The following is a 15,062-nucleotide window of genomic DNA, read 5'->3' as shown; positions in this document are numbered from 1 at the left end:
GTTGATTCCCTAGTCCAAGTGCCGAGTCAGAGAGGTAGATCCACTCTTCTATACCCACAACATTGTGTTCAAAAAGCGGCATCCCCGCTCCGGCATCTCCAGATCGACCTACTCCGCTGTGTGCCCGGCTCCTAACACCGGCCCGCCCGGCGGCGGCCACGCAGCACCATTACTTCAGTCATCCACGGTAAGGTCTTCCAGATAAACCGCGGTTGATCTCGAATGATCGATAGTGGCACACGTCTTGCTGATACCATGCGGAAATTGATGCACGAAAGCACAAGCACTGTCACCTTGGAGACAAATGGATAGAGGTAGCTTAGTGGCAGTGCTAAACCCGGATAGCGCGAGGCTAACACACGATGTTAGTGAAAGTTGTTAACTAGAATCAACATGACATAAATATTCATGTAATCATTCGCAAACTGATTTCCGAGTTTGCCATGAAGCTAACTGCGACATACTACAACACTAGCCAACTAGCCTCTTTTAATAAGCGATTCAACACCAGCTAACATTAGCGACTTCAATATCCTTTCAAATCAACGGTCGATATTACATCCTCACGTTCTTCCTCAAATGAAATTTAGTCGAGCGAATGCAATTACATTTCAACGTTTAAAAAAGCAGCCTCGATCCAATGAAAATGTGTATGCGACAATTAGTTTAAAACAAGCTGTTATTTTTCTTCGAGCTCCAGCTGAACGACAATCTGTCTGAACTCACAGGATTGTCAGCCAATCAGCTGTGTTTTTAGCGGCAGATGGCGTGTCTCTTTTAAGTAAAGGCACACTCCAAGCGGACGGGACAGCTCCTTTTAACGGGGCCGTAGATTTGCTCAGCCGAAGAAAAAAAACAGTAATGGGGAAGCGAGTGTGATAATCAAGTGCACACAAATGAGAATGTTTGTGTGTGGCATTGCCCGCACTGGCCCGAGATACGACACAATAATGTAATGATACTTTCCTGATAATAAGTTTCTCACGGTGCAATAGCACCCCGTCGCCCCGGTGTAGCGCCACGCCTGGATCCCTGAACAAATTTGCGTTTACAAGGGGTCCTTGGGATTTTTAGTTGAATACTCCCGTCCTCATTACATTCCATCTTTCAATAACAATTAGCAGCTCTTGGAAAAGTGTCTTTCCAGTAATTGCTAAGCAACGAGTCTCCTCATTACATTCCATCTTTCAATAACAATTAGCAGCTCTTGGAAAAGTGTCTTTCCAGTAATTGCTAAGCAACGAGTCTAATATTCGTTGGGAAAAAGGTCACAACAACAAATATAAAGTTCAGTGCTCAGCCTATTTGGGGCGCTGTAAATTTCAATTTATATCCATTTTAATCCAGTAGATGGTGGTGATGTTCCACGTTGGTTGGTAGTATAGTTGTCTCCATTTGACACTTCATACACGTCCATTTGTAGATTTGCACGGTTTGGAAATCCATTATTGATTGTAATTACAGATTACCCAAGCCCAGGTTTCATGTCTTTCCTGCAGCCTTTCCAGATGAGAATATATTGTAGATGTAGATTTAGTAGCAAATCTCAGGCGAATCATTTCGAAAACCAGCAAGCCAACTGCAGTGGTATTTGCATTTATCGCAATAGCAAACCAATCTCATTGTCACCTGCCTTAATCTTGCTCTTTTAACAGCATTCGATAAATCTGCTTTCATAAAATACAACCGCTGACCTCTACTATTAAACATATTGTTAATTTCTTGTAAAAATACTTGCTTGTTTCCAACAATTTCATATATAGCGGCCGCTATGTTTTTCACATGCCCAATGGATTGTAGGATGATAACGTGATATGGTTGCCGGCCACAGATTTTATACTGCATTTGAGGAAGGCGGGAAGTCTGATTTTTCCACTGGTTACCACGTCGGCCTCACAGTGCAGAGAGAAGGGGTTTGATTCTGTCCCCACCTGTCTGGAGTTTGCATATTCTCCCCGTGCAGTGCAGAAGTGAGTTTTCTTCGGGTACTCCAGTTTCCTCCCAAATTCCATGGTAGGTTGACTGAACGGTCTAAACTCTCACTAAGTGTGATTGTGAACGTGAATGGTTGTCTACGTGTGCCCTGAGATTGGCTGGCAACCAGTTCAGGGTGTACCCGCCTACTGCCCGAATTCAGCTTGGATAGGCTCCAGCATGCCCACGACCCTCGTGAGGATAAGCTGTTCAGACAATGGATGGATGGTCGAAGTTCCATCCTCAAAGCATTTGAGGTGAATGTAAACAACAAAGATGGCTGATTCCAATAAATTGTTTGTTGTTCTGGTTCATCACAACACATGTTCATCACAGCTGAGCTCCGGCAAACCTTCTTCATAATTTCCTCCATTTATATAAATAAAGGAATATCTTATCTTCAAAGCATTTTATTCATTCACACAGTCAGTACAAATCACAAACTAAATTAATGTACCGTAATAATAAATAAATAAAGCTAAATATATGTTTGGAATCTTGTCAGTTGTGTTTTGCCATTAACGGTCTGGGTCTCCCTCCCTGGGGTTGCCATTATCGAGTAACATCACATTGAAATAGGTCCGTGAACTCTGGGTCCTTTTTTTTCCGACTTCAGAACTCGAACTCACAGTTCAAAGATGTCTTCTGTCTTGTCGTGCAATTTCCCTTGTCAGGAGTTTGAAAAGTCCCACCTACCACCTTCCTCAGATGCAGCATTTTATCCACCTTATTTCTGAGGGCTCTCATGGGGAAATGAGAATGTGACTTCCAGGTCAAAGTCATCTTTATTAAGATGACATTAATGACCTTAAGAGACCTCAGCTAAAATTTTCCTATTTGATATAGCTTCGTTACATGGAGTGGTGTACTTGCATCTTTTTTTCACCTCCTTTTTTAAGCAGTCATTAGTCCTCATTTCATTGAAAAATGTCTTGTACGGCTTGGGACTTTGTTGCACTGCTGGCGGTTAAAACGTTGTGAACTAAAGTGGGCAGCTCTGAGCCCTGAAACGCCAAAGCTGAAAGTCAGTCCCACTCCGGCCCTGTTGACCAGCGTAACAGTTAGCTAAGGTACAATCATCCAGGTTGTTGTTGGGAAATTGTAAGAAAGATCTGAAGTCTTCAAAGACAATTCCCTGCAAAGACATAAACTTGAGCATTGTGAAATGCAAATCGTCAAATTATAAGTGCCACATAAAGCAGACAGCTACAAGTGTCAACAAAGGGCAGCGCTCCAGTTCACACAAAACATAATCTTCTTCTTTTCATTCCAAGGCGATTCCTTTGGTGTGAACGGGACCTTAAAGCCACCAGGTAGATAACACATCCTAAGAGATAAAGCATACATTGCTGGATTTTCCCCGTGCAGTATGGACTCGCAGAGCTCTCATCAACAGAGAAGGGGGGTAAGCTGTCGCTTTTGGGAAGAGGTCAGGCCTCTTGCAGACATTTCTAAAGCAGATTAACCTGATACTTGAATAAACAAAAACAAAAGTGATGAATCCCCAAACATCTCAGGGTTGGCTGGTGACTTAAACATTGGGCCTATTGATCTCCACTCAAGCATCCCACGGGACTAGTTCCTTCTCTCACCGGGGGCCCCTCTAAACAGGTAACACACACAGCCGAACAAATGGAGTAATGACTTCTCTGTGATGGTTTGCTGTTTTAACAAGGTGTGGGCCATAAAATATCTCTTAGCCTAATGATGAGGCCCACTTGATTATCAATGGAAATCTAGCAACATGCTGCTCGAGTGTGCTGTGTTTTGTTGGTGTCTTGTCACGCAGGTAAAGATGAACATGCAGTATGCTGTTCGATCACTTCCTCCGAACTTAACCAGGAACGTCATCACACTAAATATGCGCTTTAATTCTGGGTCAACATTTGAATGGAAATGTGTATAGATAAATCACCATAAATTATAGCGCGGAAAACCAGATTCACCGCTGTACCAGCAATTGAGTCTGGTCACAATCACATCAAGCACATTTCTGAGGCATCCAGTGGACATGGTTAAAACTCGGGGCGATCACATGACTTTCAGCTGATTGGTATCAGCTCAAAAAGATTCAATTTTTAAATGTTCTAAATTTCTAAAGTCAAGGATAAAATTGTTTCATTCTTTTCATTATTTGAACCACTGCTCATTAACAGCCATATAAAGGGTTTCATCTTAAGATACCTTCATTCAAAATAAATGAATAAGATAATTGAAACAATTGGGATGTGGGGTTCTTTTTCCTCTCCATTCTATTGTATTGCAGAGGTGTTGATCGGGACTCGGTATCAGCAGATATTCAAAATCAAATGACTTGCACTCTATCATTCGCCCCCATTGCATTGAAAAATATCTTGCATGGCTTAGGAACTTGTTGCACTGTTGGTGGTTGGACCAACAAGCAGGATAAGTTGAATCGGTGACTACAAGACCAATGTTTTGAACTGACATCCCGGACCAAGAGGACAGAACGTTGTGATAAACGCTAGTTTGCAGCGCCTTCCTGCTGAGAGTCATTTAAAATGTGGATATGAGATATTTCTTCAATTTTCACATGGATGCGGTATTCTTTGACCTCTTGATACTCTGCCATGTTTTATTTATAATACCAATTGAAAATTTAAAGAATAAATGTACAACATATCTGAATGCAAACTCAAAAAATAAGTATCATATGTTAAGCACATTCACTGTGTCATCCCAGGCACCCGACTAAAACATTTCTGGCTGTGCTTTTGACTGCTTTGACATGTTTCATTTAACACTTAACCAATTCATCAGCGTGGGTAAAGGTTTGTGAAGCTATATTGTATTTATTTTTCTTGACAGTACCTGCATATTTTAAATTTTTTTTAAGTAAGAACGAGAAACATGAATGATTTTTCAACATTTTGGTGTGTCCCGTGGCTCTATTGAATGATGACTGATTGGTTTAAAACAAGGAAGATGAAGAAGAAACTTCTGTTCTCCTGCCTTGCCACTCAGTGTAGAAGGTAAGTACGGTAATACAATGCAGGCAAATGACAGGGGCCATGTCAAGTGTTATTATAGTCTTTGCTGTGAGCCGCAAATAATAAATGGCCATAGTTTAGACACCCCAAAAATAATCAAAATAGAGAATTGTTTGAAACCAGAATCGTTCAAATTCAAATGATGGCCAACCCTATGCTCCACTATGTTTTGCTCTCAGTCATTTTTACCCTGGCGGTGACTCCTACATTTCCAATAAATATTGTGCCGTAATGCTACATAATGGCGTTTAATACGACGATTGACTGTAAGAATGTGATATTTCATGCTGCAGTCTAGGGTGCAACCAATGCGAGAAATGAACAGAGATAGTGTGAATGTAGTTCAAAATGGATAAAAACGGCAGAGGTAAAGAAAAAAAAATGGCTGGTGGAAATTCTCTTTAGCTGGTAACTTTAGAGAGTCAACAGCCAATATGATGAACTCTGATCTAAATAGTTAATTTAGAACCCTGGTCATAAATGTGTCGGATTTTTCAAAGTGCAACTTTGAAACTTCGCCAAGCCAACATCTGCATCAGCTGCCTATGCAACATTGACGCACTCTCAGCAGCCACATCAATGAGCGCATGTCATACCGTCTTATGACCTATTTTCCATCCGGGATGTACTTCACTCCTATAGCGGTTTGGAGGTCTATCTCTGGCCAGACAGAAGCCAGCTTCGCCCCAGTAACTTTGGCTGCATAAGCAATGTGCAGCTGACTACTTTCTGCCACTAAATGTCTGAAAACTAAACCAATCGCCACCAAAATTCATGCGCACATCCCTACTCTCCAGTCCAGTTGTCCAGTTCAACCTGTAAAAATATAAAAATGGTCGACACAATATTTTGATTTTGTGGAGGTGATAACGGCTTTTCCTCTTCGGAGCTCACATTTAATCTCAATAAAATACAAAATATTCTGCTGATGGCTTGTATATTTTCACAGGATGGAGGGGACATGAGTAAAGCTGTGCATATGAATTTTGGTCATGATCAGTCACTGTTTTCAGACGGTAGGTAACAACAGAATGTGGCAAAGTGAGCAAGGAAACAATATTACAGTCTTGTCTCCTTCCTTCAATGACATCGTCAGGCTGATGTTTGAAACAAGCTGTCTTCGCCCATAAATAATGGCCGTCATTAAGATGTGTTGAATGTAGTCATTTAAAAAAAAGCATGAAATCACAACTGACTTTTTCAGGGAGGTGAATGACATTTTTCGAGTGTAGTCGCACCAGAAACGTCCTTTGGTCCACTTTATTATTTTTGTTTTTGTTTGATGCAGTTCATATTCACACTGTAGTTTTTGCAGGTGAACTATATTCTGTAAACACATTGCCACATGTGACAATCGGTGCACTCATTGGACTGAAATGACGAGGGCAGTACAGGGAGCACAAACATGCAATTTTTTACATGCCGCATTCCTGCTCTGCATATTTGTGCTGTTATGAGAGCTTCAAAATAATTTTGAGTGTCAAGAGCAGCTCATTCATTTCGCAACGCCATGTTTCTCAATTGTAGAACAGTGTCAGCAAATGCATGCAGTAACCCGCAGGAGCGTGGACTCTGCATGCTTAGACCCAACAATTTGCTGCCAGCGACATGGCTAAACAGAAGACAAATCAGGTATGATCAGCATTTAGTCCGGGCTAATATTTTCCACGGTGGCTTGTTCAGCCCAAAAAGTCACACATATCCTGTTTTGGGTGCAGATGGGCAGTGGGTTGTATTCAGACCTGTTAGTTTGTAAGTGTACTGGGACCCCCTCAAAAAGTGGGTCTCGGTTTGGTTGCTTGATCTGCACCAGGATTCATTTGTGTGTATTCACATCTGCGTAAAAGGGCCAAACCAGTATGGGAAACAAAACCTGGTCCGTTTACAGTGGACCGAACAGTACAGGTGTGAATACATCCTTACATACACACCTATTATATAACTGCCAGTGTTCATCCCGATCAACCATCTCTTTAATGAAACCTATTGATGGACAAAATGCAAATTCTATCTGATAGAGGTGTTAAATCCAGGTCCAGAAAGTAAACCCTGCCAGTTTGTCATTAGCCAAAGGTTATTCTACTCAACAGACAAGGAAATGAGCTCTAAATCAATTTCATTTTCATAGACTGATGGAGATGAAACCAAAATGTAGTTCATTAAGTAAAGACTGGGCTTAAATCGATGGACATTTTAGACCCCAAGCAAAAACGAGATGAAAATGATCAGATTTCTTGTCGTTGATCATTTAGAACAGGATGTGCACACTATTGCAACCATATGAAGTGTTTTATTTTTACTTACCGTCTCAAAAAGGTTCAAATGGAAATGTTTCCTCAAGAGCCTGCCATTTGAACAGGGGTGTGTAGACCTTATATCCATTGTATAGTTGAAATTTACAGTCAGAAGAAACTGATAGAAAACCCTTTTGTATAAAGCTCGCTGAAATGCTAAAAAGAACGGTACAACTTTTTATCTGGTATGCTGTGTTGCACAAGTATCTGCTGACATCACATACATTGGTGTATAGCGAAGAGGGATAAGTGAAAAGTTCCTTGACCGATAGCAGGCTTTGGAATAGAAGAACTTCATTTCAAGTAGTTCTGTCTGCAATTCGTCCTTGAACATGGGTGACAGAGCCAGGCTGTTGACAGGAAAGGCCACCACCACAGTTGCACATACAAAGCAATACTTAACCCGGTCACGAGCAAATCACAACAGTTTCAATGTATGCAAGTCATTGAGGGGATATTAACACGTGAGAACATATTTACCTCAGGAAAAACAACAGACTAAGCACGCCCTTCTGAAGTCTACAAAAAAAAGTGAACCATCAAAGCTTTGTCCTAAAAATGTTTCAGTCAATATTCTAAAAGAAAATACGATAACTGTGCATCATAACATTCGTCACATCCCCCGGATTGTTTTCTCACGTGCACTTTACCAATACACAACTGATGTGACACTATCATCTGGGTCTGTTTCACACTGCATCGATTGCAATTGGATTGTGGTCTGGCTGCCAGGTAAATATTAACACTGGCATTGACTTCACTATGCCTAAAGCTGTAAAGATGTTAGTTAATAGCTGTACAGAGATCCAGCTATTGAATAATTACTCAAAGTTAATGTTTAATATCTCACTGTGCCTGTGACCAAACAGGGGGGTCGTTAATCCTGCACAATACAAATACAAGCTGTACAGCACAGTCCTTCCACATACTACTGGCATCTTTACAAGTGTTATTGTACTCAAAGGAAGTAGATTTTTAAGGAAAAGTAAAGTTTCCACTTTACTCTATGAACGCCAAAGCATATGTACTTTGTAGGAGAACTAGAAAGAAGGTCAAACACTGTATTGAATTCCCATTTAAGCAAATAAATAAACAAGGCATGCTGCAGCTACCTTTGTGAGATCAAAACACAGACCAAGACTGCTGCCATCCCACATGCTCCGGGCTTCCGCATGCTGGCTCTCTCTTTTTTAAGACCTGCAACAGGCATTGAATGTCAGCTCTTAGAAGCCAAAATACTGTAAATTTGGCACATGCGATCTAGATTAGGGAAAAGCCAAAGGACAAGAGCAAAGAGGTAGACCTGATTCAGCTGATTTAGTGACGAAACAGACATGCGACATCATAGGAAGGTTGTATCGTAACTATTTTCCATCCATTCAAAATGTCCCTTTTTAGAGCAGTCGTTTTGATTTTTAAAACACAAGTAATGATCTGATTGTATGGTGACCAGTCCAGAGTGCAGCCCACCTCTGAGCAAAGTCAGTGACAAAATAGGCTCCAGCTCACTCACAACCCTGATAAGGATAAACTGGCTAGAAAAATTTGTTATGTTTATTTATAATAGACACTTCCAGTTCGTAAGATTGCACATTAATAACAAAAACAATTTTCACAAAATTTTGGAAAGGGGCATGTTGCACGAGACATGAAAGAACCATTATTGTCAATGATCTCCTAAGGGTACAGTTACTGTAATGTCTTTTTTTTTTCTTTTTACCATTTAATTCACCCATCTATACAGTATATATATATATATATATATATATATATATATATATATATATATATACACACACACACACACATGTATAAAAAAATGGATTTAAAACATTGCCTGTAAAGCTTTCATAAAGCTTTCATGATGGCATTCAGGAGTCCCGAAACAGATTCAGTTTGAATTTAGAGTTCCATCTTCAAACAGACCAAAAGGGAGTATGACAGGCTTGACGGACTGTACTTTATCTGAGAGGCCCATCATGTCTGACATGAGACTGGCTGCAACCATGCATGCAGTCTCTTGACAGGACATTGAACCAATGAATCATATGCACAGGGTGCAGCACGCAGGGTCAAAATCTGAGAGGTAATTCCTGGAAAGGATGGGTGTGTGGGTGTTGTGGCGCTTGTTTAAAAGGTAAATGCAGGTTATTAGGTCCATTCCATCCGCTGTTTGCCTCAGAACTCTCACATTTACAGAGGAAGTCAACCCCAAAATTGTCCTGACAATAATATGTTCTATGGGCCTTCACTAGTCTAACTCCTGCATTTTTAATTGTATTGCTTTTGTGGAATATGAATTAAGCAGTAAAATCCAGCTGTTTTTAGCATTCGGTAGTCTAAAGGGGCAGCCATTTTGCCACTTTCTGTTGGCTGAAAATGACATCACAGTGGATCAGGGCTCAGGAGACAACCAGTCATGGCTCACCTGTTTTCTGAAGCAGGGCCATGATTGGTCATTCATTACCTGAGCTCTGAGCAACTGTGATGTAATGTTCAGTTGACAGCGAGTGGCCAAATGGCCGCCCTCGAGATGGACAAAAACGGGTACATTTTACTGCTTAACTCATATTCCACATACGCAATATGAATCAGAATGCCGTGTTTAGAGTCGTGGGGCTGCATAGAACATATTGCAAATGTTTTTTTCCCCTTTAAAGCAGCATGGTGGTCGCAATGCCATACTGCTGATCTGGGATTGCACAATGGTGATTATTGCCACAGTTTACACAGGTGCTAGTGCTTTCACCGTGGATGTTGAACCACTTTAACTACACATTGCTGACATACAACAGACAATTTCTTTTAATTGGTGTTATGTGTATTAAATGATCACAGTAACATCACTCAACATCAGCAAACCAAGTCATTAATTTTCATTTTTTACATGTTGCTGGACTACGGACGGATGTGAGAACGCTGATAAAATACCACTTCCTCTGTGCGTCGCTCCTTTTCACCAGAGAAGGAGATTTACAACATGATCCCTGAGCTAATTACGGAAGAACTCTTGAATGCACCTCGCTGTTGCCATCTCAGCCCATGAAAAGATCCTCATACACTTGTAATTAGAACACACCGGGGAAAGCCCAACCGCAGGCCTGAAGACATGTCTGTTACGTGTTTTGCAAGCATTTCACTTTTTGAACTTGAGCTGGAAAGATACCAGCGGTAATACAGAGGGAATCAAAACAAAAAAGACACACCTACGGTTCAAGTCTTTAGGCCGAGTTCTGAAAGGATGGATCTGTCTATCAGGAGGTGTGTGTGTATGTGTGTGTGTGCACGAGTGTGTGTGCATGCGTGGGTGTGTGTGTGTGAGAGAAAGCAAGAGAGAGGGAGAGGGAGTGCTTTCCACAGTGACACATCTTCTTTTCTGACTGGTATCGTCATGGTCAAACCCATCACAAAAGGTAACCTGAGCCCAAATACCACTTCGCAAGAAACTGTAAAAATAAAACATGTGGGTCTGGACAGAAACGGTGTCAATCTTCAGTTAAGAGGTTTTTGAAGTACAGCCTCTCGGCCAATCTTGACAAGTACATAAATCATGCGCACGGCAGTACCACACACGCTTACATGCACAAAGACGAGAACAATAAGATAAGATAATTGCACTTGACATAATGATGATTTCAGTGCAGCAATCTCACATGAAGAAAAACAAATCAGCTCTTGGAATATACTGTATATGCATTTTTTAAAACAGAACAACGAAGACATACAAAAAATAACAATGCATATGCTGTGTGGCAATGATCCATGTTGACTTGAGAGGTATGCTGTAAAAGAAAAAAAAAGGAAAGGTTCATGAAAGAAAAAGGGCATTAAGAGAAATTCCAGACAGAATTCATTTAGTATTTTAGAAATTGGAAGATTCAATTGTTTTTTGTTTTTGTTTTTGTCATCGCCGTCTAGTCCATACAATTGGTGTTTCAACAATTCTGCCACTTATTTCTGAGCGTTATGAATACATGAAAAGTATGTTTGTTTACCTGCAAAGCGTAATGATATTTTTCAAAACCGGAGCACCCATTTTAATGATCTTTTTGATGGTTGTGCGGGCTTCAGTTTAATCTAAGACCTTCCAGAGATGCGAAGGTTTGGCCCAGCAAAGCTACCTTATTCTGTGTGTGAGTGATAAAACCTCAAAGCGAAGCTCTTATCTCTCTATACAGCTATGCATGTTTACATCCACCTGCATGTAGTGCAGGAGATAAAAGCCTCAGACAAGTTTCACCCTGTTTGGACAATTTCATACTTTAAATGGTGCAAATGTCAATTCAAAAGCTTCATTCATTCAGTTAGTGAGTCATCATTTGTTCATTCTGACCAAAGCAATGGATGGTGGAGAAACATATTAACATTCTGATCAAGTATTATCCATAGGCATGTCTAGTTCATTTTTGAGGTGCTGAAGCACCTAGCCCCCCCCCCCCCACACACACACATACAATGCCATCCTTTCATCCCTTTCTAAAGCCCCTATCCCACAGACCGGCGAACATTTGTGAATGTTTTCGAAGGCAGGGAATGTTTCGTGCGAATGATTTGTGAGGGTTCGTTCAAGGTCGCAAATGTTCGCCAAACGGTCCCCACATGTTCGTCAGACGTTTGCCTGTACTTTTCTTGTCGCAAGTGAATTTTGAACATGTTGCGACAAGAAAAAAAAAAACAGGAAAGCTGTTGGTGACATCTGGTGAAGGTTTGGTGAGCACTTGCGACCTTGAACGAACCCTGACGTGCACACGCATTTTGCCGTCTTCGCCAAGAAGTCGCAAATGTTCACCACTCAGTAGGATAGGGACTTCAGAGGCTCAATAATTTTACCCCGACCACAATGACAAAACAAAGTCCCTCTTGATTGCAGAGGTAGTTCCACTGCCTTTTCACAACTGAATGGAATATTGATGAGGGAGTTTCACCCAATGACTTGTCCCTGCACGACATCTTAATGATGGTTGTTTTGCATCCGAAATGAATGGCACCAATTATGATGGTGGAGCATGCTTCCAACGCAGAGCATAAATAGTCAATTCAGGCTGGTCATTCCGAACCAAGCTTTGTTGCACGAACTGATTAAATATTTTCCGGTGAGAGGCTAAACATCTTCTAAGACAACCTCAGCAATCCAGTTGCAATTGATTCAATGCTCTGAGAAAGAAATGACAGACCGCAATGATATTGTCCCACATTGTTTTTATTTCACCGCACCATGTAAGTACATTGTTGTCGCAGATGCGCCGCCGGCGAAGAAGAAGATCTGACTGTCTCAAAATAGTGGTGATGAGCTGTAATAAATTGTTTAATAAAGCATTAAAACAATCCCTGTTGCGGTAATTTAGTGATGATGAAGCGTGGGGAAAATAACACTAATCGAGTGATGGACTGACAATGATAGATTTGGTCAGCTTGAAATAATAATGGACTGATGATGACGGACGGGTGGCCTGATTATTGACAGATGATGAATGACAGACCAGCAAAATTTACTGACGATAACACGAACCAGGTTTAGGTCAGAGTTAGAGCAAATGGTCCATCCTAGAATGATGCGAAGTGGATTAATGTATTAGTTTTATATGTCTTATTAGATATAAAACACATTGCTTAATTATCTGCCTGTTGGTTGATGGTACAGAGAGAGTGAGACGGAGAAAGCAGGTGAGGAGACTTTGTATGTTGTATTACTATTCAGTTTATTGTTTCATCATTTTATGTCTTGCAGACTTTGTATTGGTCTGTCGTGGTGAAGAATAAGCTGAGCCAGAAAGCGAAGCTCTCAATTTACAGGACGATCTATGTCCCCACCCTCATCTATGGTCACGACCCACCACTTGTGACCGAAAGAACAAGATCCCGGATACAAGAGGCCAAAAGGAGTTTCCTCCCAGGGTATCGGGTCTCTCCCTTAGAGATAAGGTGAGAAACTCGGTTATCTGGGAGGGACTCAGAGCTGCTTCTCCTCCATGTTGAGAGGAGCCAGATGAAGTGGCTAGGGCACCTGTTTAGGATGCCTCCTGGATGCCTACCTGGTGAGATGTTCCGGGCATGGCCACCAATTTGAAAATTTTCCAGCTTTTACAGAATGAAATTCTCAAAAATGTCATTACTTAAATAAAATAAATAAAATAATTCTGAAGCCTGCATGGGCCTGTCGGCTTTGCATTCCCAAAAACAATAATTAAAAAAAAAAAAAAAAGGAATGAAACAAAACCTGAGTCAACATTGCACTGACTTGTTGGGAAAGACGTACTCTCTCAGCGGATGACAGCAAGAACAGCCTGAACAATTAGTCAAGAAACAAAAAACAAGATGTTCCATTTTGGCCCGAAATGTGGCATCAAATAGCATCACTTAGTTTGCTTAAGGTGTTTACAAATGTTCAAAGTCACGCATCCCAGATGAATAAGCCATCCAAAGAAAGACAGCACGCCTTCAGACAAGAGTAATCTTCTCACGCTGACTGATAACATCTTAAAAGGTGCCTTTTGACTTCATGCTTGGTGTTCCCCTCACACAAACACAAGCTTTACTGAACTGAGCTGACCTATCTCGAGGCAAACCCAAACAAATTTAAGGCCTACGGCTTCTGATCGTGTTTGGGTAACAAGGTGTAATACATTCTCAAGTGATCTGTCACTGATTGAGAATGGCCGATTCAGGTTTTGTGCCGTGTCCTTCAGCTCCCTTTGTTATGTGACACGGAGATGGGAAGAGTAAGTGTCACGAGCCATCTTGGGAGGCTTGTCCTCTCTGCCTCTGAAAGCATTCCCAAGCTTTTGTTTCCTCGGGAAGATAGAGAATTGTGCAAAGATAGTTCTGGGTGACTGCTCTGAGTGTCATGGGTGGGGGGAAAAAAATCTGGTTTGTGATTTGCTGCAGGGAGACATTTAGGAAATTGAACACTTGAATTAAAAATGGGAACCAATTAAGCTTTTTTTTTTTAATTTAGCTTTGCATCCACAATCCGAGAGTGGGACACACCCGCTTTTTGGTTGACATGAAAGTCATAGGAACATACTGTATGCACATGCCAAAGTTTCATCCGAGACTTTGGCACACCAAGGTGCTCCAACTTCTCATCAAGCGCTCTCAGTTTGGCAGGTACGGCCCTATAATGACAAGATATTTTTGACTTCAAAGCCTTTTAAGCTTAAATGGGTTGAAGAAAAAAAAAGAAAACCTTTAAGATTCCAGCCAGGTCTCACCAATACCACACACCTTCACTCTTAGGGAACGTCCCCCCCCCCCCCTTCCCTCCCGCCAGCTCAACCTCTGAGCTCAAGTAGATGTTGTTAGACAATACAGAGAATTCCACAGAAACACTTCATACAGAGTGGCAGTCCCAGAGATGTAATCCAATGCCATTCTCAGGCTTCATAATGTCCGCAGTGATCAGGGGGTGGCCAGTGGGACAAGTCTCGACATTGCTGGGTTCAAACGACTCCCTCATTCTCGAAAGCAACGCTTTGTTCCCAGATCAATCCGGTCCTTTTCTCCCTCTGACAAAGCCGCAACGTTTAACAGCAGGATTAAAAGCCCCGAATCCCAACACTGGCACTTAGCAAAAGCAACAGAGGAGAGAGCAGAGTTGGGAGAGCTGATGCTTCACTGGCTCACCTCACCCACTGAGCGAAAGGTGCTTGCTCGGGTGGAAACCTTAAAACCCTATTCGCCTACACTGACCGCTTCGCTTACATCATGCAACTTTGCTGATCCATTGTTATTCAACAACTAACAAGTTAATGAAATCCTTCACTGAAGTTAAAGCTTGTACGAA

General features: G+C 41.4%; 1 long non-coding RNA gene across 1 annotated transcript; it reads left to right on the top strand.

The window, feature by feature from the left end:
- The first annotated feature begins 43 nt into the window (after positions 1–43).
- LOC147208665 (uncharacterized) lies at positions 44–13,347 on the top strand. Its single transcript, XR_015104131.1, has 5 exons — positions 44–187; positions 3,249–3,379; positions 3,492–3,585; positions 6,513–6,617; positions 13,008–13,347. It is a non-coding gene; the product is annotated as an uncharacterized LOC147208665 (long non-coding RNA).
- The last annotated feature ends 1,715 nt before the right edge of the window (positions 13,348–15,062 follow it).

This window comes from Hippocampus guttulatus, chromosome 2, assembly GCF_054856545.1.
Source record: "Hippocampus guttulatus isolate MCC_2025c chromosome 2, RoL_Hgut_1.0, whole genome shotgun sequence".
Lineage (NCBI taxonomy): Eukaryota > Metazoa > Chordata > Actinopteri > Syngnathiformes > Syngnathidae > Hippocampus > Hippocampus guttulatus.
Note: the sequence above shows the minus strand (reverse complement) of the source record. Positions and strands in the feature narration are given on the sequence as shown.